We start from the raw sequence: 23,890 nt of genomic DNA, 5'->3' as shown, positions 1-23,890 counted from the left end.
AATGGGTATAAGAAGGGCACCCAAATCTACAGACTTTAGAAACACTTCTGGAACCAAGAGGAACCTCTGCCTGGAGAAGAGCTGATAGCTGAGGAAGAAGTGCTGCCCTGCCTGTGACTGTGCTTTGTGGAGCTTTCCTGCAGTGCTGCTTCTGCCAGAGTAAGAGGGCAAAGACTGGACTTTGTGTGCCTTCCATCTTGTGAAGAAATCTCCAAGGGCTTGATTTAGAGCTTGCCTCCTGTTGTTTGAAGTCTCAGGGACAGCAAAGACTTCTCTCTGCCTGCACCTGGGGTCTCTGGAGAGACTCCTGCTCTGACAAGTGGTGCTTATCCAGTCCCTGGGCCCTTGAAAGGAAAGCTGGTAGAAATCCAAGGAAATCGACTTCGGACGACTCCGGACCGACGCCGCTGCTGAATCCGGTGACGCCGCCTGCACCGATGCCGTGACCTTTGCTGGGACGCGACGCTCTTCGCAGGCCCAACGCCGCTGCAGCCCCGCTGAAGTCCGCGACTCCGTAGAAGTCGCCGCACCACGTCGTGACCGACGCCGCTCGAAGTGCACGGATTCAACGTTTCGCACAGACGCCGCGATCCACGACTTCGCGCATTGGCTTGTTTTCACTCTTCACCAAAGGTACTGTACTTGGGGGTCTACACGACTCCCTGTCCGGCGCCGCTGGTGTCGGCTTGTTGGGAACGACTCCGTCACGACGCCGTGTTAACATCTCATCAAAGCATTTTTGTTTCTAAGCGCTATTTTTGGAGTTTAATCTTTAAACATTCATAACTTGACTTGTGTATGTTGGATTTTTGTCGTTTTGGTCTTGTTTTGTTTAGATAAATATTTCCTATTTTTCTAAACTGGTGTTGTGTCATTTTGCAGTGATTTCATTGAGTTACTGTGTGTGTTGGTACAAATACTTTACACCTAGCACTCTGAGGTTAAGCCTACTGCTCTGCCAAGCTACCAAGGGGGTAAGCAAGGGTTAGCTGAGGGTGATTCTCTTTTACCCTGACTAGAGTGAGGGTTCTTGCTTGAACAGGGGGTAACCTGACTGTCAACCAAAGACCCCATTTCTAACACCCATCAACAGGCTAGTGCTTCTCTTTCTATCACAGAATATGTGGTTTCTGCTCCCTGCAATCTCCAAGATTCAAAACCAACCACAAACTCTATATCATCCTTAAATTGCATTAGTACTGCACCAATTCCTATATTACTGGCATCTGTTGTAATATATGTCCTTCGTGTAACATCAAAATGTCCCAATTTAGGAGCATGAACAATGCTCTCCTTTATCTTCTCAAATGCACATTCCTTCCCTCATTCAAACTCTTTACCTTTCTTCATCAATTCTCTCAAAGGCTCTACAACCCTTGGAAAATTCCTTACAAATATTGAGCAATATTCTGCAAGTCCAAGAAATTATTTTATCTCCTTTTTGTTATTCAACCATAGCAATTTCTCTATTGCTGTTTTAATACCTTTCTTTGGTTTTATTCCTTTACCATTTATTAAATGCCCCAGATATGTTACTTCTTTCTTTCTAATCTGACATTTTTGTTCCTTAATTGTCAGTCAATATTTTTGCGATATTTGTATGACTTCTTCAAATAATTGGTCATGTTCACTTACAGACTCACCTACAATGATTATATCGTCAGGAAGCATAACACTTGAGACATATCTCCACAAACGTTTTTCATTATTTTTTTTGCTACCTCTGAGGCTGAAGCAAGCCTAAAATACATTCTTTTATAATGAAAATCCCTTAACGGAGTAACAAATGACGTTAGGTGTGTAGACTATACATGTGGAATAACCTGATAATACACAGCTGACATATCCAAGAGACTAATGATAATTCCTTTGCCTTTCATAGTTAGCATTTTGGATATATTAGGAAGCGGCTGTCTATCCACCCAAATGTTTTATTAAGATTACTGAGGTCTATGCATAGACAAATCTTTCCTCCTTCTTTTGGTGCTATGACAATCGGCGCCAATCATTCAGAGGCCTCAATGGGCTCAGTAATTTGTTGTTGCAGTAGTTTATCTCATTTCTGTTTCAAAGGCTCCCTCATCATGTTAGGATTGTTCTGTGTTTTATGGACAACCGAATTTGCACCCTTGTCTAAAATTATCTTGTGGGAAAAACCCTTCAGTAGACCCAACTCATCTGAAAATACTTTCGGATACTTTTCCATTAAACTGTATTGAGCTTCCTCATCTACCATTTGTACTTCACACCTTTGTGCCAATATCACTGGTTCCCAAGCATTGGGAACAATCATTAATCCCAAATCTTTCTGATGATGCCATTCTAATAAGTCTTATCCATAGTCAGTAATACATATTCTTCCATAGGTAGCTTTTCCCTTAAATTTGATAGGCATCCACTTCATCCATAGAATTTCTATTCTTCTAGCATAACTGAGAGCTTTTATATCTGGTTTGCACAACTGAGAATCTTCAACATGTCTCAACTTGCTTTCATACGTCGCTTTGGATATGAGAATAAATAAGCTTCCTGGTGAGTCTACTAATATTCTTATGGACATATTATCCAGACATATTTGACAATGTGGCTTTTCCAACTTGTCAGTGCTTTCTATTTTCATACCGTGTGCTTCTGTCTCCATTTCACTTACTTTCTTTTTGTACTTTCTAGAATGCTCCAATTCTTCATTGATCTTTAAAATTACCTCTAGAATACTTTCACAGCTGCTATGAATTTGTTGATCAATTACCTGAATCTTTTGACCATCCCTACTTTCAATTTTTTGTTTTGCATACTTTTGCAATTCCTTTTGTCATCTCATCTTCACACATACATATCCCCAGAGTAAGGTATTTTTTTTATTGATCTGCACTCAGGTATTAGTTGACCATGACTCTCCATATACCATCATTTGTGATTCATTTTTATTCGTATTGAGAAGTGTGTTTCTAGAAGAGCTGGAAGTCAAAACCTTTAGTTATGGTACCATACCATGAATATGATCTGATTCTTTATTCCCTTCATTCAATTTAAAGACAATAGCATGTTAGGGAAATGTATGCAGCTAAGAAGGGACAATGATTATTAAGACTGTGTCACCAGGGTAGTCCTGGCATGACTTTGAGACCAGAATTAGGTATTCCAATCTTGTATTTCCACTTCAAAACAAGAGTTACATATTTGGAAACAAGCAATTTAAAGGTGTATTGAGAAAAGAGTTGGGTTTTATAACATAGTTCATGCATCAAATCAAACCTATAGAGAATGTTATTCCAGTGAAGCAAAGTCTTAGGATTGTCTAGCTAAGTATTAGACAACAACTGACTTCATACCTGTAAGAGATGTGCAATTATGACATTATTCAGCTAACAGATTCTTCAGAGTGGGGCTCTCCATTCTTTTTGCTGAAAAAAGAGGAAGCTTGCAGCTCTGTCCTGATTTAAGTCAGCCAGGCAAATCCTAGCGGATTGAAATCAATATCCCAAAATTCAAGACATGCTTGCTGCAATGGAGGAGGACAATGCCTTTCTATTCCCTATCTTCGGCCTGCATGCATTCATATTCAGTTATGGGTATATGAGCCATTTTGTGAGCCATTTTGTGAGCCTCATTGTGCATTCTGTTATTTACATTTAGTCTGGCTTAATGCTCATCTGTGTTCTAAATATTGATGGCTAATCTTTTTGGCAATATGGAGGGGATCGCAGCATTTAAAGATGATACATTTATTTGAATATCCACACTTCAAGAGCAAAACATTAGATCCAATTAATTACTAAGGGTGGGAAGAATTGACAGAGTTTGATTCCACAGAATTACATTAAAAATCCGTAAGATTCAGCAGAATTCCATGACAGTGCAGAATGGGCATTTGACCCTATTTTCTTATAGCAAAATGCATTCTCATGTCCAAAAATGGATGCATGGATGTATTTTTCACTGAGAAATAGAGCAGTCCAATGCCACTCAGCACCCATACATACTCTACAGTGATTACCGCAGAGTATGCAAGGGCACTAAGCTGTATGCACTGCAGTGGTTTCCAAATAGGGCTGCAAGAGGGAGCAGTCTCTCTATGTTTAAAGATCACTGCAGTTTAAACTTTAATTTGTAGTGATTTTTAAACATAGAGGGACTGCTGCCTCTTGGGGCCCTGTTAAGAAACAATTTACTATATATATTAATTTCACAGGTGGAGAGGCAGAATTTATCAGTATTCAATGTTTCACGAGTAACACTTAATTACCAAATTCCTCCGATTCTGTGGACAGGATTAAAAACTCCTCCCAGGCCTACTAATTATCTTTGAAGTTACAAGGCATTAGACTAACACTACAAATGGACAACTGTAAATTACTGTGTAGTAGTTAGATCACTGCATTGCTGGTGGTGAATTAAACCCAAAGAATCACTTCTTAAACTGATCAAAGATACCCCTGTACCTTTTATGCCTTGCTGATTAGGAACTGTGAGTCTTTGTGGACCCCGTTGAATGAGGACTGGAAACAAGAGTTTTCTCAGACCCCACTCAGTTGCCTTCGGCAGCAGGATCTGTGGATTGCACGTGAATCCTAGAAATACTGGTAACAACCACAGCCTCTGGGGAAAACTGTTACAGTTACCTCCAAGAGAAACTCCTAGTTCTTAAGGCCAAATCTCTATGGTATATTTGTAAGGTCTGGGACATCTAGTGGTTGGAGGACAAAACACCATTATTGTCAGTAACAGGAAGCATAATTTTATTTTGTATGTCTTGCAAATGCGAGATGGTGGTGTTCTGTTTCCTGGGTCATTAAAAGAGGTTTCAGCACTGGTTTCCAATACAAGGGGTCAAAGTCTGATTCTCCATGCATCTTGGCATTCAAGTATCTGTCTTCATCACATTCTTCACCCACTGCATCTCATTCCCTTGTTTCTGCTATCCATTCTCTGTTTACAATTCTTGTGAGGATTTTGCCTAGTCTTTTTCTCTTAGTTTAGTTAGAATTATTGTCTGGAGTTTGCTTTTTATTTTTTTCTATTTTTCCTTCCACATTTTTCAGACGTTTTGTTTTCTTGCAACTTGTTTGTTTTTCCTCTTTTAGATAGCTCTAGGTTGCATCTGCCATCTAGTGCAACTTTCTTGGTGCCTTGCTTGGTGTTGCTAAAATAATTCACAACACGTTTGAAGTCTAGCATGCGTATAATGCCAAAATACCAAGCAGCATTGCAAATAATAAAAAGACAATTATCATTTTATCTGTCCTGAGCTCTCACTCAATATGGCTAGTTGGAACATGTAATGTTAACTGCATGCACATTTGAATGTTTTTCATAAATATTTTTCCTCAATACATGTTTATGGAGCATAAATAAGTGGCAGAAACGTGTTACTTTTAGCAAAACTTATCCACTAAGCAGGGAGCACGATCCTCTCGCGCAGAAAATGTGAGACGTCCTTGAAACGAGGTTCAATACATGAACACACTGCTGATTTCATTAAGGATATTGGCCACCTAGGTCTGGAGGTGACGCACGGTGCAGGCACAAGCAAGCTGAAGCTTCCAGTCAGTGAGGGAGAGATTGCACCTCATCTCTCTAGTCTTTCTTCGAAGAGTCTTAGACCACTTCTAGCTAAAATGGAAAAAAGATATTATTTTGTCAGGGCATGATTGAAACATGTTGGTGGAGTTTCCAGTTCTTTTTCTTCCTTAATCTTATTAACCCCAAAGAATAAACAACTGGGTCAGCAAAGTTAGATGGAGATGTATGCCCGCTCAACAGCTGGACATACAGGAATAAATGATGCAAAAAATATGAGTGGCTCCTGGCATCTCAAATGCCTTATGAAATTGTGGTATTAAAAATATTGTATGATCTATTTAATGGTTGTCAGACATTCAATTGGACGTCTAGAATTTATTTGTTAGATGCAAAGCGACAGGATGCGCGGTCCAGTATTCATGGAAGGGATGATTTCCAGTCTCAGTTCAGTCACTCAGTACTGTGTGATCTTTTGCAACCCCAATTCACCGCCCTCCACCTCAGTGCTTGTCTGCGAAGTGGATGTTGCCAGTAAAGTCTATCCAGCCGGGAAGGCAGCACCACTGCACATCGAAGCAGGTCTGTGTGACTGAAAATGGATTGTCACATAAGAGCAATCAGGTTGGGTTATTCACAGCAAATCTGACAATTTTACTTTGGATTCGCCTACAAAGGTTTTGCACTTTGGTTCATTATTTCGTTTGGCTCCAGCAACCCACTTGGGGTAAAATGAAAAAATTGCAGGACCACTACAACCAGCATGCACTGCTCACTTGAGAGGCCCACTGGGGCGGACTGGTATTTAAAGAGACTAATCAGGTGCCTGTAATTAGACAAGCTGAAGCCATGCCGGTCTTTTCAGTAAGAAAGAAATGCCTGGAACACCTCCAGCACTGGCTGCACCTACGAGGGTGAAACACTTTTATATTTTTCTCTGCTGAAGAAAGGATTGAACTAGAAACAAGTGTCCAGAGATGATTTTATAACCTGGAATAATGAAACTGCTTAAAGAATTCACTGTGAGTTGCTGGCTTTGCTTTTTCTTCCCGTTTATATAACCTGTTGGGAGTGCGCTTTCACATGAGGACAACTTCGTTTTTGATATATACATGTGTGTATATATATATATATATATATATATATATATATATATATATATCCATGTGTGTGTATATATATATATATATATATATATATTTATATATGTATATATATATATATATGTGTATATATATATATATGTAAGTATATATATATGTGTATATACATACACATATATATATATGTATATATATATGTAAGTATATATATATGCGTATATATATATACACATATATATAATATATGTGTATATATATACACATATATATATAAATATATATATATACACATGGATATATATACATATACACCCAGGGCCTGTAAATGAAGTGCTTCTAATGGGTAACAACACTAGTTGTGCCACCAAAGCATGATTTTAAAACATGTCTCAGGCCTTCCAGTGCAGCCTGTACTGCAGTTTTAAACTGCCATGTTGACCTGACAAAATAACCCTCTTGCAGGTCTAAACTCTCCCATTTAATACATGTAGGTTATCTCTAAGGTAAACCCTAAATGCTTATAGGACAGGATGCATTGTATTTGAAAAATATGATGGTATGACGAGTAAGTATAGAAACACTTTAACACACCAATTTAAAACAAGTGCTTAAAGGCACAGCTCACTCCTTCAGTTCTGGTTCTATTTCTGGAGAGGGCTTGGCAACATCTGGCCATGGATATCATGAAACCTTACCATATTCTTAGACTAGACTGTACATTCATGATTGTGTTGGTAAATTATTTCTCTGAATGGGTGTAATGGAAATGTTTTAGGGAATTCAATATGGAGAGCATCTTGAGGTTCTGTGCTTCTTGGGAGAAGGTTTTCGCATTTCTATTGTCACAAGGGAGACATAGAGGTGATGTACATTAATACACAACTTTATAGTCTCTCAACAGTAATGGTCCGGCCAAACGAGGTGACAGCCTTCAGTCTCAGGAAATTCAGATGGCTGTACCCAAAGGGATTTGTTTTAAAACTTTTATTCAAGAGAACATGTCGGCCTAGCATCATGCACCATATTCAACCACAGGTTTTTGCCTTTTGAAATGCTGAAGAAGCGTATTCCTTGTCCTAATGTGTGTCCGCTTGGTTATTCCAATTTCACTTAATCCATATCGATTCCAAAAATGTAAAAAAGTGAAAGGAAATCTAATATCCAAACAGCAGAAGAAAATGTCCTGGATGTATTTAAGGAAAAATTTCAGAGGAGCTCCTTCTATTGATAAATGTGATTGGGTTAAAAAAAAAAAAAAAGATATATCATATCAAAGATGTCTTCCTCTTGGAAAGTGATTTTTGAAGAAACATCATCAGTGAACCAAGATAATGGGTATTAGTAAAATCTCAACAGAAAGTGAAATGTATCCAATTTGTTCTTAAAACCAATGATTCACATATTCACAACTTGACAAGGATTTTCAGGAATTGAGAAGAGCTCTGTTGTAGTTCCAAAATGACTGCTCATGTAAAACATCTAAATAACTAATTTTGAAATTTGCTTTGTTAGTTTTCTGAATCTAATATTTTTAGTTCTTGTATTAATTGTGTCTCTCTTAAAAGGTATACACGGAACGTGTTTCTTCCTTTCATTTCCTCCTGCCTTGTGCTCTCTCCTGTCTCATGTTCTCTCTTCATGTACTCTTTTCTTTCTTCTTTGTTCCTCATGACTCGTGCGGTACCTCCCGCCACCTTTTCTTGCAACCTTTCTTCCATGGGATCTTAGGGAGAACAGCTGATGCCGGGGTTCTAGGTGCGCTACATCTTGGGGTGTGAGTGGGGGTGTTCACCTCAATAAATCCATTGACTCCAATCCTGTCTCAGTAAATTTCATTAAAGACATACTCATCAACCTTGCATACTCATTTATGACAGACTAGGGAATACAAACCACCAGTACTTCCTAAACGAAAATGTGTAAATTAGCGGTGATAATTTTGTTGTCTCAGCAAAGTAAATACATTCAGAAACACATATTGGGTATGAAGCTCCAGGCTGAGGCCTATATATATGGGCTTTGTGGCACAGGGCAGTGCAGCATGTCACCTCGGTGAGCTGCCCTGCACCACAGGGAAAGGGCAGGAATGCGGCGTATTTATCCAGTAGGGAGCCTTCCTGCACTTTCCCCCTGTGCTGGCACCCTTTTGGCAGCATAGCCCCAACACAGGCACCCTTGCGCCATGGTGGAAGGGTGTGTCTGTTGTAAGGAGGATTGTTTTATGCAGGAATGGGCACACAAGCAACACCCATGGAAATGCCTCCCTGGTACAAAGTAATGCAATGTAGCGATTTGCGCTGTGTTACACCACTCAAAATGTATGGAGCAACGCAGAGCCATGCAAGTGGGCCTTGCGTGGCTGCATAAATGTCACTTAAGGTTTGTGTTGCTCTCGCAACACGTTACATGGTGCAAGAGTGATGCAAACCACGCCATAAATATGGCCCTTAATCTGCATTCTAACAAAAGGACTATTTGATGCACCATTACCGAACCCTATTGGGAACACAAACAGACTGTGTAACCACCACCAAAATGATGTGCAGCCCATCAAAGGAGACGGACCCATATTCCACCCACACTAGGTTTCGAATTGTATTTTTTAAAGAATTGATAGCCAATAAAGCTGCCTGTAGTCAGACCTAAATATTAAACATGTGTGGGAGGGACGTGAAGCTGTATAAGAGGGTTGCTTTGTTAATTCTCGCTGATCTAGGTTTATTATGTAAAAGGCAGAAATGCAAGTGGCAAACACAGGGTGGCTTTAAAACTTTGAAAAGGGAAGTTTGTTCTCTAAAATCTCATCACTCCATGTTTCGAAGCACCACCCCTCAGCAGCATGAAGCGATGACTAGATAGGGCCTTCAACACTTAAACACATAATATGACTCAAGGGTATGTTTGCTGCATAGCATATAATGAGGTATCTTAGAACTATTGACACACAAGACATTTATTGTTATCCAGCTCGATTGACTGACCCCGGAATGATGAAGGTGTGAGTGGATCTCCTCGGGTGGAACAAAGGTTCTGCAGTGGATGCCTTAATCCACTGAGTGAACAGTCCATACATATATGTATACAGAATATTTCATTCTTGCCATCTTTGCAGGAGGTATGGAGTGAGGATGGGATGGCAGCATGATTAACCAAGCATCGTGGGAAAAGCAGCACAGACACACTCTCAAAGCATGTGACAGACACAAAAGAACAGCAGAAATAATCTACAACAAACAGGCAATACCCTCAATTGCCTACAGAGTTAGAGTAGCCGGGATCACAGACCAGCAGTTTACAGAACAGTCCAGCACATATCCTAGCAGCGCCTGGAGCAGCCAAGCACACATCCCAGCAGTTCCTGGAGTAGGCAGGCACACATCCCAGCAGTTCATACTGCAGGCAGGCAGGCACACACCCAGCAGATCCTGGTGTAGGCAGGCACACATCCCAGCAGTTCCTGGAGCAGCCAAGCACACATCCCAGCAGTTCCTGAAGTAGGCAAGCACACATCCCAGCAGTTCATGCTGCAGGCAGGAAGGCACACATCCCAGCAGTTCCTGGAGTAGGCAGGTACACATCCCAGCAGGTCTTGGAGCAGCCAAAAACATCCCAGCAGTTCCTGAAGCAGGCACACATCCTAGCATTTCATGCTGCAGGCAGTCAGGCACACATCCCAGCAGTTCCTGGAGTAGGCAGGCACACATCCCAGCAGTTCCTGGAGCAGCCAAGCACACATCCCAGTAGTTCCTGGAGTAGGCAGGTACACATCCTAGCAGGTCTTGGAGCAGCCAAAAACATCCCAGCAGTTCCTGAAGCAGGCACACATCCTAGCATTTCATGCTGCAGGCAGTCAGGCACACATCCCAGCAGTTCCTGGAGTAGGCAGGCACACATCCCAGCAGTTCCTGGAGCAGCCAAGCACACATCCCAGTAGTTCCTGGAGTAGGCAGGTACACATCCTAGCAGGTCTTGGAGCAGCCAAAAAACATCCCAGCAGTTCCTCGAGCAGGCACACATCCCAGCAGTAGTTGGAGTAGGCAGACACACGTCCCAGCAGTTCCTGGAGCATGCAGCCACGCATTCGAGCAGCTCATAGTGCAGGCAAGCACACATCCCAGCAGTTCATAGCACAGCAGGCCAGACTGATAGTCAATCAGTTCACAGAGGTAGAGGTTCTAAAAACACATCCCAGGAGTTCCTGGAGCAGCCAAGCACACATCCTAGCAGTTCCTGAAGCGGGCACACATCCCAGCAGTTCACAGTGCAAGCAGGCAGGCAGACATCCCAGCAGTTCCTGGAGCAGGCACACATCCAAGCAGTTCCTGGAGCAGTCAAGCACACATCCCAGCAGTTCCTGGAGCAGGCAGGCACAGACCACAACAGTTCATAGTGCAGTCCGGCACACATTACAGCAATTCATAGTTGAGGCAGGCAGACACACACGCCAGACTTCCTGGAGTATGCAGGCACACATTCCAGTGGTTCATGGAGTAGGCAGGCACCCATCTCAGCAGTTCCTGGAGCAGCCAGGCACACATCCCAGCAGTTCTTGGAGCAGGAAGGCACACATCCCAGCAGTTAATAGCACAGCAGGCCAGACTCATAGTTCATCAGTCCACAGAGATAGAGGTTTTAGAAACACATCCATGCAGTTGCTGGAGCAGGCAGGCACCCATCCCAGCAGTTCCTGGAGTAGGCAGGCACACATCCCAGCAGTTTCTGGAGCAGACAGACACACATCAATCACAGCAGTTCCTGGAGTAGACAGGCATACATGCCAGCAGTTCCTGGAGCAGCCAAGCACACATCCCAGTAGTTCCTGGAGTAGGCAGGTACACATCCTAGCAGGTCTTGGAGCAGCCAAAAAACATCCCAGCAGTTCCTGGAGCAGGCACACATCCCAGCAGTACATGCTGCAGGCAGGCAGATACACATCCTAGCAGTAGTTGGAGTAGGCAGGCACACGTCCCAGCAGTTCCTGGAGCATGCAGCCATGCATTCGAGCAGTTCATAGTGCAGGCAAGCACACATCCCAGCAGTTCATAGCACAGCAGGCCAGACTCATAGTCAATCAGTTCACAGAGGTAGAGGTTCTAAAAACACATCCCATGAGTTCCTGAAGCAGCCAAGCACACATCCCAGCAGTTCCTGAAGCGGGCACACATCCCAGCAGTTCACAGTGCAAGCAGGCAGGCAGACATCCCAGCAGTTCCCGGAGCAGGCACACATCCAAGCAGTTCCTGGAGCAGTCAAGTACACATCCCAGCAGTTCCTTGAGTTGGCAAGCACACATCCCAGCAGTTCCTGGAGCAGCCAAGCACACATCCCAGCAGTTCCTGGAGCAGGCAGGCACACACCACAACAGTTCATAGTGCAGTCCGGCAGACATTAGAGCAATTCATAGTTGAGGCAGGCAGACACACACCCCAGACTTCCTGGAGTATGCAGGCACACATTCCAGTGGTTCAGGGAGTAGGCAGGCACCCATCTCAGCAGTTCCTGGAGCAGCCAGGCACACATCCCAGCAGTTCTTGGAGCAGGAAGGCACACATCCCAGCAGTTAATAGCACAGCAGGCCAGTCTCATAGTTCATCAGTTCACAGAGATAGAGGTTTTAGAAACACATCCATGTAGTTGCTGGAGCAGGCAGGCACACATTCCATCAGTTCCTGGAGTAGGCAGGCACACATCCCAGCAGTTTCTGGAGCAGACAGGCACATATCAATCACAGCAGTTCCTAGAGTAGACAGGCATACATGTCAGCAGTTCCTGGAGCAGCCAAGCACACATCCCAGCAGTTCCTGGAGCGGGCAGGCACACATCCCAGCAGTTCATAGTGCAGGCAGGCACACATCTAAGCAGTTCAAAGCACAGAAGGCCAGACTCATAGTCCATCAGTTCACAGAGGTAGAGGTTCTAGAAACACATCTCAGCAGTCCCTGGAGCAGGCAGGCACACATCTGTTAGAAATTGGTTCTCTGGTTGGCAGTCAGTTTGCACTCTGTCCAAGTAGGGACCCTCACTGTAGTAAGGGCAATGGAGGTACACACTTAAGATAAGCCCTGCTCACCCCCTTGGTAGCTTGACACAAGCAGTCAGGCTTATCTCAAAAGCAATGTGTAAAGTATTTCTACCAAAATGCACAGTAATATAATGATGAAAATACCACGAAATAGACACCACACCAGTTTAGAAAAATAGCCAATATTTATCTAAATTAAACAAGATCAAAATGACAAAAATCTAACATACACAAGTAAAGTTATGAGTTTTTAAATGAAAAAGAGTCTTACTCCATAGAAAACATTGAATGCGTTGATGTAACACAAAGTACACGGTTTGTGTAAAAAATGAAGCCGCACGGGTGAGCGTGCGTTGGAAAAGTCAGCGATGCGTCAATTCCTTACTCGCAAGTGTGCCCGTGCGTCATTTCTTCTCCGGTCGGGTAGGCAATGCGTGTTTTTCTCTTCTCAAGAGATTGATGCGTTGATTTCCGGACAGTCATCTCCAATCCGGGCAGGTTCACGTTGATTTTAGACATCCAGTAATGATGCGTGCGAAATCTGGCCGCACGGTGATGAAGAACCATGCTGCGTGGGATTGTGTTGATTTCAGCAGCCAGAAGCGGGTGTTGTCATTTCTCCAGCCACAATGCAGGTGATGCATCAATTTCCCAGCCGTGATGAAGGTGGTACATCGATTTCTCAGCCGCAATGCAGGTGGTGTATTGTTTTTACAGCCATGTTGTAGGTGGGGCATCACATTTCTCCTCTCACGTCTCCTGTGTGTGGGTTTCCGCTTTGGTTCTACCAGCTTCACCTTTCAAGGGCCTTATGACAGGATAGGGCACCACTTGGCAGGGTAGAAGTCTCAGCAGAGAGTCCAGGTGCTGGAAGAGGAAGTCTTCGATGGCCCTGAGACTTCAAAAAAGGAGGCAAGCTCAGTCCAAGCCCTTGTAGACACTTCACAATCAGAAATTTGCCACAAAGTCCAGTGTTTGTCCTCTTTCAGGCAGAAGCAGCAACTGCAGGCCAATCTAGAAAAGCACAGTCACAGGCAAAGGGGTGGTACTCCTCCCCTATCTCTTCAGATCTTCTCCTTGGCAGAGGTTCTTCTTGAGTCCAGAAGTAATCTACAAATTGGGGGGTTTGGGTCCACTACTTATACCCCTTTCTGCCTTTGAAGTTGGCAATTTTTAAAGGAAAGTCTCTGTTGTTCAGAAGATCCTGCCTTTCCCAGGCCTGGCTCCAAACAGACACCAGGGGGTTGGAGACTGCATTGTGTGAGGGCAGGCACAGCCCATTCAGGTGTAAGTGTCAGCTCCTCCCTCCACTCTAGCCCAGATGATGCATCAGGGTATGCAGGCTACACCCCAGGTCCCTTTGTGTCATTGTCTAGTGGAGATTCAAAAACAGCCCAACTGTCAGTTTGACCCAGACAGGGACCACGCAAACATGCAGGGATACAGAATGGTTTAAGCAAGAAAATGCCCACTTTCTAACAGTGGCATTTTCAAACTGACAATCTAAAAAACAACTTTACCAAAAGATGTTTTTTTAAATTGTGAGCTCAGAGACCCCAAACTCCAAATCTCCATCTGCTCCCAAAGGGAATCTCACTTCAAACATATTTAAATGCAGCCCCCATGCTAACGTATGAGATAGGCCTTGTAACAGTGAAAAACGAATTTGGCAGTATTTCACTGTCAGGACATGTAAAACACATCAGTACATGTCCTACCTTGAACATACACTGCACCCTGTCCATGGGGCAACCTAGGGCCTACCTTAGGGGTGCCTTACGTGTATAAAAAAAGAAAGGTTTGGGCCTTGCAAGTGGGTACACTTTCCAGATTGAATGGGTAGTGCAAGACTGCACACACAGACACTGCAGTGACAGGTCTGAGACATATTCACAGGACTACTCATGTGGGTGGCACAATCAGTGCTGTAGACCCACTAGTAGCATTTGATTTACAGGCCCTGGGCACCTCTAATGCACTTTCCTAGTGACTTACTAATAAATCAAATATGCCAATCCTGAATAAACCAATCACTAATACAATTTAGACAGAGAGTATATGCACTTTAGCCCTGGTTAGCAGTGGTAAAGTGTCCAGAGTCCAAAAGCCAACAAAACTGGTGAGAACAAATAGGAAGGAGGCAAAATGTTTGGGGATGACCCTGCAAAAAGGGCCAGGTCCAACAACATCCCAGCAGTTCCTGGAGCAGGTGCACATCCCAGCAGTTCCTAGAATAGGCGAGCACACATCCCAGCAATTCATGAAGCAGGCAGACACACATCCCAGCAGTTCTTGGAGCAGGCAGGCACACATCCCAGCAGTTCCTGGAGTAGGCAGGCACACATCCCAGCAGTTCATAGCACAGAAGTCCAGACTCATAGTCCATCAGTTCACAGAGGTAGAGGTTCTAGAAACACACCCCAGGAGATCAGAGGCAGCACAGCTATACATGCGTTGTAGTAAGTCACAGAACAAGAAGGCATGCCTGCCAGTCTGCAGCAGTCATAGGCAGAGCAGCCAGGCACATATCCCTGCTGGTCACAAAGGTGTGGCATGCAGGGAGGCATCCAAGGCACTCACCAACCAAACTTGAGGGGGAGCCTGCAAAGTACAAGCAAGGGTTCCACCATCCCCAGACCCAGTCAGGAGCTCTCAGGCAAGGGGCCAGACCCAGTCATTGTATTGTGCTGAGGGGGGCCTGGAGCTCACCCCCCGCATTGCATAGGCTTTGGGGACTGATGTTACGCCACTGGCATTCACACATGTAGGCCAAGTAGGACTTCACTGGGACTGGGTCATGAGAGAAAGGGACAGCTTGGGCAGGGAGGAGAACTCAGAGTGTGTGGAGGAAGTAGGGAGGAAATGGAACTGCTGTGAAGGTGCATAGGTGAAACAGTGGGGTGAAAGCACTTCCTTGAAGATCAGGGGCTGTATGTGCCAAGACCACCTCCTTGTTGCCACCGGAGCATCAGGCTGGTTCCAGTGTAGAATGGCTCTGGGGACAAACACAATGGAATGGAATTCAACTCTGAGTATTTACCAGGGAGTGAGATTAATTTAAGCATTTCCACCTATCATTGGTTTGTTTTTCTAAGTGAGCTGCCCTAAGTGCAACAGATTTACCCACCCTTTTGTCCTGTGCTCACTGTGGCATAGGATTTAAACTGCATCTCATCTGAAGTAGGCCTGGGGGAAAAGTTTGTAATTTTCTTTGTTGAAATTCTGAAAATGACCCATAAATGTATGCTAAATTAGGCATAGCTATATGAAATTCTACAAAGTGCTACTGTGGCATTTTGTGCTTTTGTTTAGCTCAAAATGCACCCTCATGTAAACTTTGGGTGCAAGGACTCATTGCACACTAAAAGAAAACTGTGGAAAATCGTATGTGATGCCAACAAGTCATTCGCCTTATTTTCTTTCACATGTTCCAGTTTTCCTGCGATATTGGTTTTACCTGAATAGCATATCATTTACATGTGGTATAATCTCAGGCATTTTGTGTAGTAAGTGTAATACAAAATGCTGGTAATTACACAAGATTACACCAGATTAAGCACACTTTCACCAGGGTCTACTTGTTCCTGTCAGGGGTGGACATGGCATCTACATCAGGGCTGTTCCTATTGGAACAGGCACAACTCTGATTTGTTTATGGCGAGTTCCTCTATAGAGTGGCATAATACCCAAAAACAATGTAATTGTGGCGTCTTATGGATGCCAAGAAGGGCCCACGCCAAGGTCAATATATGAAAGCTCTTTAATGTACCTTAGCCATCAATCTCCAAGTCTCAACTGACTCGTCTATGAACTTCCCAACATTCCTCCTCTTAGGAGGACATTTCCAGTGTGAGGTGTTCCAACTGAGAACCCTTACTGGGTCATCCCACAGTAATAGCATGCAGTCCCAGTAATTACCGGCAGCTGAGATTAATTCAAGCATTCCCCCAGCCAGTGTCAGAAGGACCATCAGCCCTTCATACCAGGTTGAGGGCTCTGAACCACCGGCCAACATGCTTGTTAGGCTCATTACTGCCCTGGTGTTCCTTGCTTCCTGAACTCCACTTGGTCAGAGTGATGGGTGCCGGCCTAATGAGCCAACACTACATACATCTCCCTCACGCAGCAAGTGCCAGGAAAAGTTGCAGAGTCAATCCCTGATTTTATGTCAAGACAGGAGGTTAGCATTATGCATTAACCTTTTATTTACTTCTTCTGAGCAGCAAACCATTTAAAGTAACCAATGGAACCTTAACAACATCACATTCCCGTGTGGAATTCTGCTCTTGCCAGTCATGGCTGGCCTAGTGTTGCCGCACCCACTTATCCTGGGCACGGTAACAGTGGACCAAATTTTACCGGCCTGGGTATTCTGGCCAGTTAAATCTCTTTAGGCTTTGGAGACAACAGGTTCTTTATCCATCCCCTTTTGACATCTTCCTATAGCAAGGGGGAGCATGCCATGCTCACCCAGCCAGGGCACATTTTTCCTTCCCCTCCCCTATTCTCCCAGTCGCCCCTCAATTCTGCGCTGCACAGAAGCCCCTACTACCATTTACCATGTGCTCAGAGCTGGTGCTAAATGGGGGCCTTAAACTCCTCAGAGCTGGGAAAGGTGCGCAGAATTCCACATGGAAATATTGTGACAAAGTTATTCCCCATTCAGAGAAGCCTAAATAGAAATTGCAGGATACTGGCAGGGTGTTACTGCTTGGTACTGGTAATCACGGGTGCAGAGTTTGCACCCTGCCAGTGCTGCACAACACATCATCAGGGCCTAAGGTTCATATCCTCTGCCGAGCACCACAACTGCAGAGGTTTCAGGGTAGTGATGCGTACATCACTTCTGCAGCCTTGAGGTGAAGTGTTCTGTAGAAAAGGGATTTGGAAGAGCACACATGAATGTGGCGGTCATCTTGAAATTGAATATCTTGGAGTAGTAATACTGTTCAAAGATGGCTGCCACATCAAACAACAGTTCAGGGTCAACAGCATGAATGCCAGCACCAGCTTCACTGCAGGACGCATCTAGTAGACTGGGGGAACTGCTTAGATGTACTAGAGGTCTCCTGTAGGGCACCCTCTTCTTTCTCAAAGAGAATCTGATTTTGCAGTCAGTAAGTTAAAAAAATAAAAATCTGCAAAAAAGTCTTATGTCATCATTGACACTCCCTCCTTCCCATGGCTGTGGTGTGGGTTGGTCCAAAAAGTGATGGAGAGTTCAAATAATCAAGCAGTGGCTGAAGACTATTTATCCAAAACCCTTCTACTTATGTTTGTATTTAGGTGCTGTTTGTATTACTAAAACCTACCCAAAATGCAGCAGAGCTTTATACGGTATTAAAATGGGATACAATCAACAAGCGATAAGTGAGGTAGCTATGCTCTGAGAGCAAAAGGGGGCTGTAACTGCATCATGCTGTAGCATTCTTTAAAGGGATGCATCTGTCAAACATTTTCTGATGTGCAATTTTGGTGACAGTTTTAATGATGCATATAGTAGTAACTGGTGAATTAATAATGTTGCACTTGAAACAATTTGATTAATTTATTGTTATTCCACATTTTCCTGTGAGACACCATTTATTTAAAATGGATGCAGGTTTTGGTGTTTAACTCATCTTGCGCCGGTCATTCTCCCTCCCAATGATTGATCCGCTGCAAGTCATCTCTCCCCCCAGTCATCACAGAGCATAACATGTTATGACGTAAAAAGGGGCAATTGTATTCAAAAGCATGTATTGTGAATTAAGTTTTCCATCATGTACCTAATTTATCATTTTGAAGGATTTCTGCTGGAGGTTTTGATGCTGGTGTGCAAAAGTACATAATTCTATGAGCTATTGTTTGAGAAACATTTCATAATATTTTGTGTATCTCCGGAGTGCAGTTGCTGTAAGCAAGCAGGAGATTTCTCTTACCTTACGAAATGGGTTTGTGTTTGAAAACTTTATAAATGGTGTGGTTGTTTTTAATTTGCCAATGAGACCTTGCCATGATCTTGCCATGGTGAATTTGCAGCTTTTAAAATTGCTTTGCATAAATTGTGTAGAAAAGTCCCAGGTTGTGAAGGTTCATGGGAGACTTTTCATTTTCCTCCCAAGACTCTGTCCAATTATTGAGACTTTTCCACTCTTAGGATGCTGTCAGTACTCTTTATGAGTTTGACATTTACATTCTGTTTAGATTTATTTTCTTAAATAGGGATTTGTGCTATGTTTTGAGATTCTTTATGGCTGATTTCTGTATTCTTATAGATCCTTCCTATTAATGATTCTGTAATAAATCTATTTTCCCTATTTTTATTTAGAACTCAGTTATTAGAAGATTCTAGTTTTATTCTGACTTAAGAAGGTGGAGTTTGTAAGGCAATTGAAGCATAGAGGTGTTGTACTTACATACCAGACTAAAAGGGAACAATTGGTTCTCTCATTACTGACATCTAAAACTCAGTTATTAAGAGATTCTAGTTGTATTTTTACTTTAAATCTGGTAAAAATTAGTGTTTCATGGAAGGGGAGGGTAGTCTCTTACTGTAAGATCACTCAGAGATCTGAAGCTGAACTGCCTAAGTACAAATCAGCGTGTATAAAATATTAGGTTTCACATAATTATTGGGGTTTGGATCTCACAAATCTTCAGGCCTTTATTAAATTGGATTAGGATTGAGATTTTCCTGATGGATACAGATATGTTGTCCCAGCTCCTTGGTGGTCCTGACGGATACAGGGATGTTGTTTGAGATTCCGGTTGCATAGATTGAGAAGCTTTTCTCTTGGTTTTCTCTCTTTTTTAAAATATTGTCACTTTTGTGCCTCCAGTCTGATGCTGTTCTGGGTGTGGGTGTACCCAGAGCCACTGTAGATGGTCAGTTTGTCAGCAAGATGTCTGTGAGTGCAGCTCTTGACAGGTTTGTAAATACTGCATGTGGTTTTGACGATAGTGAGGGGCTGTGTATTTATTTTGCTTCATTGTGTTCAGTAATGATAGGCACCTAAGCTGTCTCCCAGCGCTTAATTCGTTAAAACAAATTAAGGGGGTCATTACGACCCCGGGGGTCGGTGCAATAGTGGAGGTATTACCGCCAAGAGGCTGGCTGTACATACCTCCAAGTCAACACCCCGACCGCCTCGGCGGTAACGACTTCTAGGCTGGACTGCCAATGCCTGTAAAAACAATACGTACCTGCTAGCTTCACTACTGAGGAATTCTTATGAAGAAACAAAAATGTGCACAGGACGCCACCATGTGGTTGATAAACCTGCTGGTGATGAGCATCAGCAAACACTGGCACAAATTAAGCACTGGTTGTCTCTATCCAGACGCAAAACAAATACTCTATTGATAAAACAGTGCCCTGGGATTAGGGTGGGGCCGCTCGTTGATGAGTTGTGGCAGAGCCAGTCGAGTCATCTCAAATGTACCTAAAATGTGCCTTACTCTGCAGAAGTACTGCTGGTACTGGCCTGACTGGCATCCTCCTCACTGCCCTCAATTTCCAGTGATTTCAGGCGTCTTATTAGGGGCATTTCAAACCTTTTAGTTAAACAACTTAATAAACAAATAAAAGATCGTTTTTATACCACAAAAGGATATTTGGAAGTAACCTGAATGTAACTGGAAATGGAAGACCCATGGATGATTGACCCAAAACCAGTGACTTCCTCTATAACATTCACTATAACCAGTAACTCCTCGAGGCACTTTACGCTACAGCATCTGGACTAGACTGCACAAGAAGAAATAAGCAGATTTAAATTAGTGCTGGATTAAACCCTGTGGAGGCTCATAGGCAGTCGAATTTTTGGGCACTATCTCAAAATTATCTCCTAATACATATTTCATTTTACCAACCAAAAATTTTAATAAACCAGATTTATTACACAAAACTAAACATTACTCATTAAAAGTTTGTAAACATTTTTTTACAAACTGACAGCTGACATAAGATGAGCTTTTAAGAGACAAAGGCCCAGATTTCAGACGCTCTATCGCCACATTAGCGTCATTATTTTTACGCTAATTTGGCGTTAGGCTTCCAAAATCACCACTCCATATTCACAAAGTGGCGCAATGCATGCATTGCACCCCTTTGCGACCCTTTGCGCCACATTATGCATGTGCCATGCATAATGTATGCAAAGGGTGCATTCCCCCTTTGGGGTGGTCACAAAAATGGCGCAGTGGAATCTGAGTGGCCCAGATTTAAGAAGCTCTGGTGCCACATTAGTGTCATTTTTTAGGCTAATGTGGCATTCGGCTTCAGAAAGCGCCATGCCATATTACCAAAGTGGCGCAATGCATGCATTGCACCACTGTGCAACCCTTTGCACCACATCATGCATGCGTCAAGCATGATGTATGCAAAGGGGGCGGTCTCCCGTTAGGGGGAACTGCAAAAACAGCACAGCGGAATCTAAGAGATTCTACTGCACCATTTTAAACAGCATTTATTCAAATGGGCCTCTATGTACTTTGCAGGACTAGCGCCCAACGTTTTCATGCTAGTCCTGCGAAGTACATCAATAGCGTAAAAATCGTCGATGCTATTGCCCCTACCCTGACCATGGTGCGCCGTATCTTAAATACGGTGCACACATAGTGGCGGTAGCGGGGGCGGTAGAAAGTGGCGCTGCAGTGGGTGCAGCATTACCTTTCCTAAATATGCCCCACACCGCTATCTGATGTCAATGGTTGATGTACTTTAAGTTGCCAATGGGTACATTACATTACTACAGTGTTTTCTCTATAGAGTCTTTAATGTAATGTTTTTGTTTCTTTGAGATGATTCAATTTTTTCTATCTTTTAGAAACAATTTAAGAAAGCTTGGTTGTAATTTTCTTCCAAGATCAAATCAATATTGTTTTGATCCGTTGCCGCGGGGCCCCTGACAGGAGTGGGCCCCACGAGGCCGGTGCCCACTGTGCCTGGTTTAAATGAACACAGCAGGTAGCAGGTGACGCGCCGGCGCGAGGCGCGGGCTGTGGTGATGCTTTCACGGCTAATGATTCCTGAGTATGAGATGCATCCGTTCCAGGGCACTGCTCATCTAATGATGCAGGTGGAAATGAAATGTAGACTGAATAAAATATTTCTAATCAGGGGAAGAGAGTGTGCTGCAAAGGCCTCGCGCTTGCCTATTTGGTGTAAAAAGCATCTTCCCCCAGGGATCATACTGTTAGGGCACAATTCACACAAATCTCTCATTGTATCCTCATTATGTCGCAGAACATTACTCTACCTGCCCGGTCAGCTCAGCGGGTTGCGCTGTGGCTGCCATTAGCTTTCACAGAGTTGGCAGGGTGCAGCCTAGAGCTGTTAGACGCACATTATCCCAATATGAGGCCCTGTTTCATTGGCCCCCTTCCTGCTCGAGCACATGGGGCTCTTCACTAACTACAGAAACTGCTGAACCCGATAACTGAATAAAGGATGGTGAAAGTGACATTACAAGACCTTGGCCTATTGATGACCTCACAGGAAGTGACATCCCTAGCTCCTTGACTTCTTCATGACCTCACAGGAAGTGGCATCACAAACCCTTTGACGACTTCACAGGAAGTGACATCACAATCACTTTGACCTTTTGATGACATCACAGGAAGTGACTTCGCAGGTTCGTTGATCCAATTACATCAGAGGAAATGACATCATATAATCGCTGGCTTGCTGTCAGTGTGCTGAGTCACTATATTCTGGACAGGTGTACTTTGTATGCAAATCTGGCCAATTAGTTGGTATGAAGCAACATCCCATGTGCATGACATGAATGCTTTCAACTACCTTTATTTGGGCATGTGACCCTCGTTTTGCCACTTCTGCACCACACTTTTACTCACAAAGTGTGTTCCTCCCTGTGGCCTTCAATGAAACATTCTCCGTGCCAGAGCTTTTCAATAATAAATTCAAGCTGGACTAAATCCAGAATTATTGGTGCGCTCGCTGCAGCTCAGAGCCACGCGCAACACAACAGTCCAAGTACTTGACATATTGTCCAGATGGAAAAAATGCAAAATACTGTAAATAAATAAGCACACGATAGTCAGGGACAAACACTTTGTATTCAGCTTGCAGCATTTTATTGAGGATTAAAAAAACTGGGAAGCATTGTGGGCTTCTAAACAGCCCTTTGTGCCACAGTGCAGGGAGCCTGCATGTGAAATGAGTCATAATTCTTAAAGCACACAATGTGACTCCCTAAGCAAAACATATTAGCATCTAAGTTAAACTCATTTACTTTATTATAATTGCAACACAATAAAGCAGTCTTGATCTATCCCAGTGCATTTGATTTATAAGTAAATGACATGTCAATATTTGCAACAGAGGCACTGGTACACCAGGCAGACTGAAAGCTGTGCCTGGTGCCAGGCAAGGCAGTGATTGGGCCCATAATGTAGTGTTGCAGACTTAATAATGGAAAACAAAGGACAGAGCACCCAACACTCAGTTTTAATTAGCAATGAAAAAGCAAATCAAATTAAAGAATTTGGCTGGGAATTCTTGGCTTTCCCAGGTAAGGCTTCCTCTGCTGTGACTCGGTGTGTGCAGGTGGGGTCTTGTTATCACCTGAGCTTCAGAAATAGGAGGGATTTACTGAAATGTCAGCAACAGCCTGCACAACTGCTAAGCATTTACAGTTTATAAACCACTATTTGTGTTCTATAAAACACGTTGGCCCTCATTTATGGGGATTTGGCGTAGGGCAGTGCAGCACGTCACCTTGATGCGCTGCCTCACGCCAACGTGAAAGGGGAGGACTGTGCCATATTTATGCAATACGTTCCTGTCCCTTTCCCCTGCGCTGGCGACATTTCAGCAGCCTCGCACCAACAAAGGTACCCTTGCACCCGTGTTGTCGGCAGATCGTTTAAGAGGCACCTTCCTGCACAGAAACAATCCATAAAGGATGCAGAATAGCACACAGAGAAAGAGGGAACACCGAGGAGAAATAAATATATTTTTGAATCATTCCCGGGTTAACAAGTCCTTGTAAATCTGGGGCAGCGTCAAAACCCATGGGGGTTACATGGGAACACCCACTGCAACTCCTATGAAACGCCCCCCTTGCTCAGAGTGAGGCAACACATTGATTTGTGCTGCTTTGCCTTACTTAAGATTTATGAGGCCACTCAAATCCATGCAATGTGGGTTTGCATGGCTTCATGAAACCGACTCAGAGCCTTGAATCACAAATGTACATCTCTGCGTGGTGCAAATGTGATGCAAGGCTCTCATTAATAT

This window comes from Pleurodeles waltl, chromosome 11 (genome assembly GCF_031143425.1).
Source record: "Pleurodeles waltl isolate 20211129_DDA chromosome 11, aPleWal1.hap1.20221129, whole genome shotgun sequence".
In the NCBI taxonomy this organism is placed as follows: domain Eukaryota; kingdom Metazoa; phylum Chordata; class Amphibia; order Caudata; family Salamandridae; genus Pleurodeles; species Pleurodeles waltl.
The sequence above is the reverse complement of the archived record's forward strand: the minus strand, read 5'-3'. Positions refer to the sequence as shown.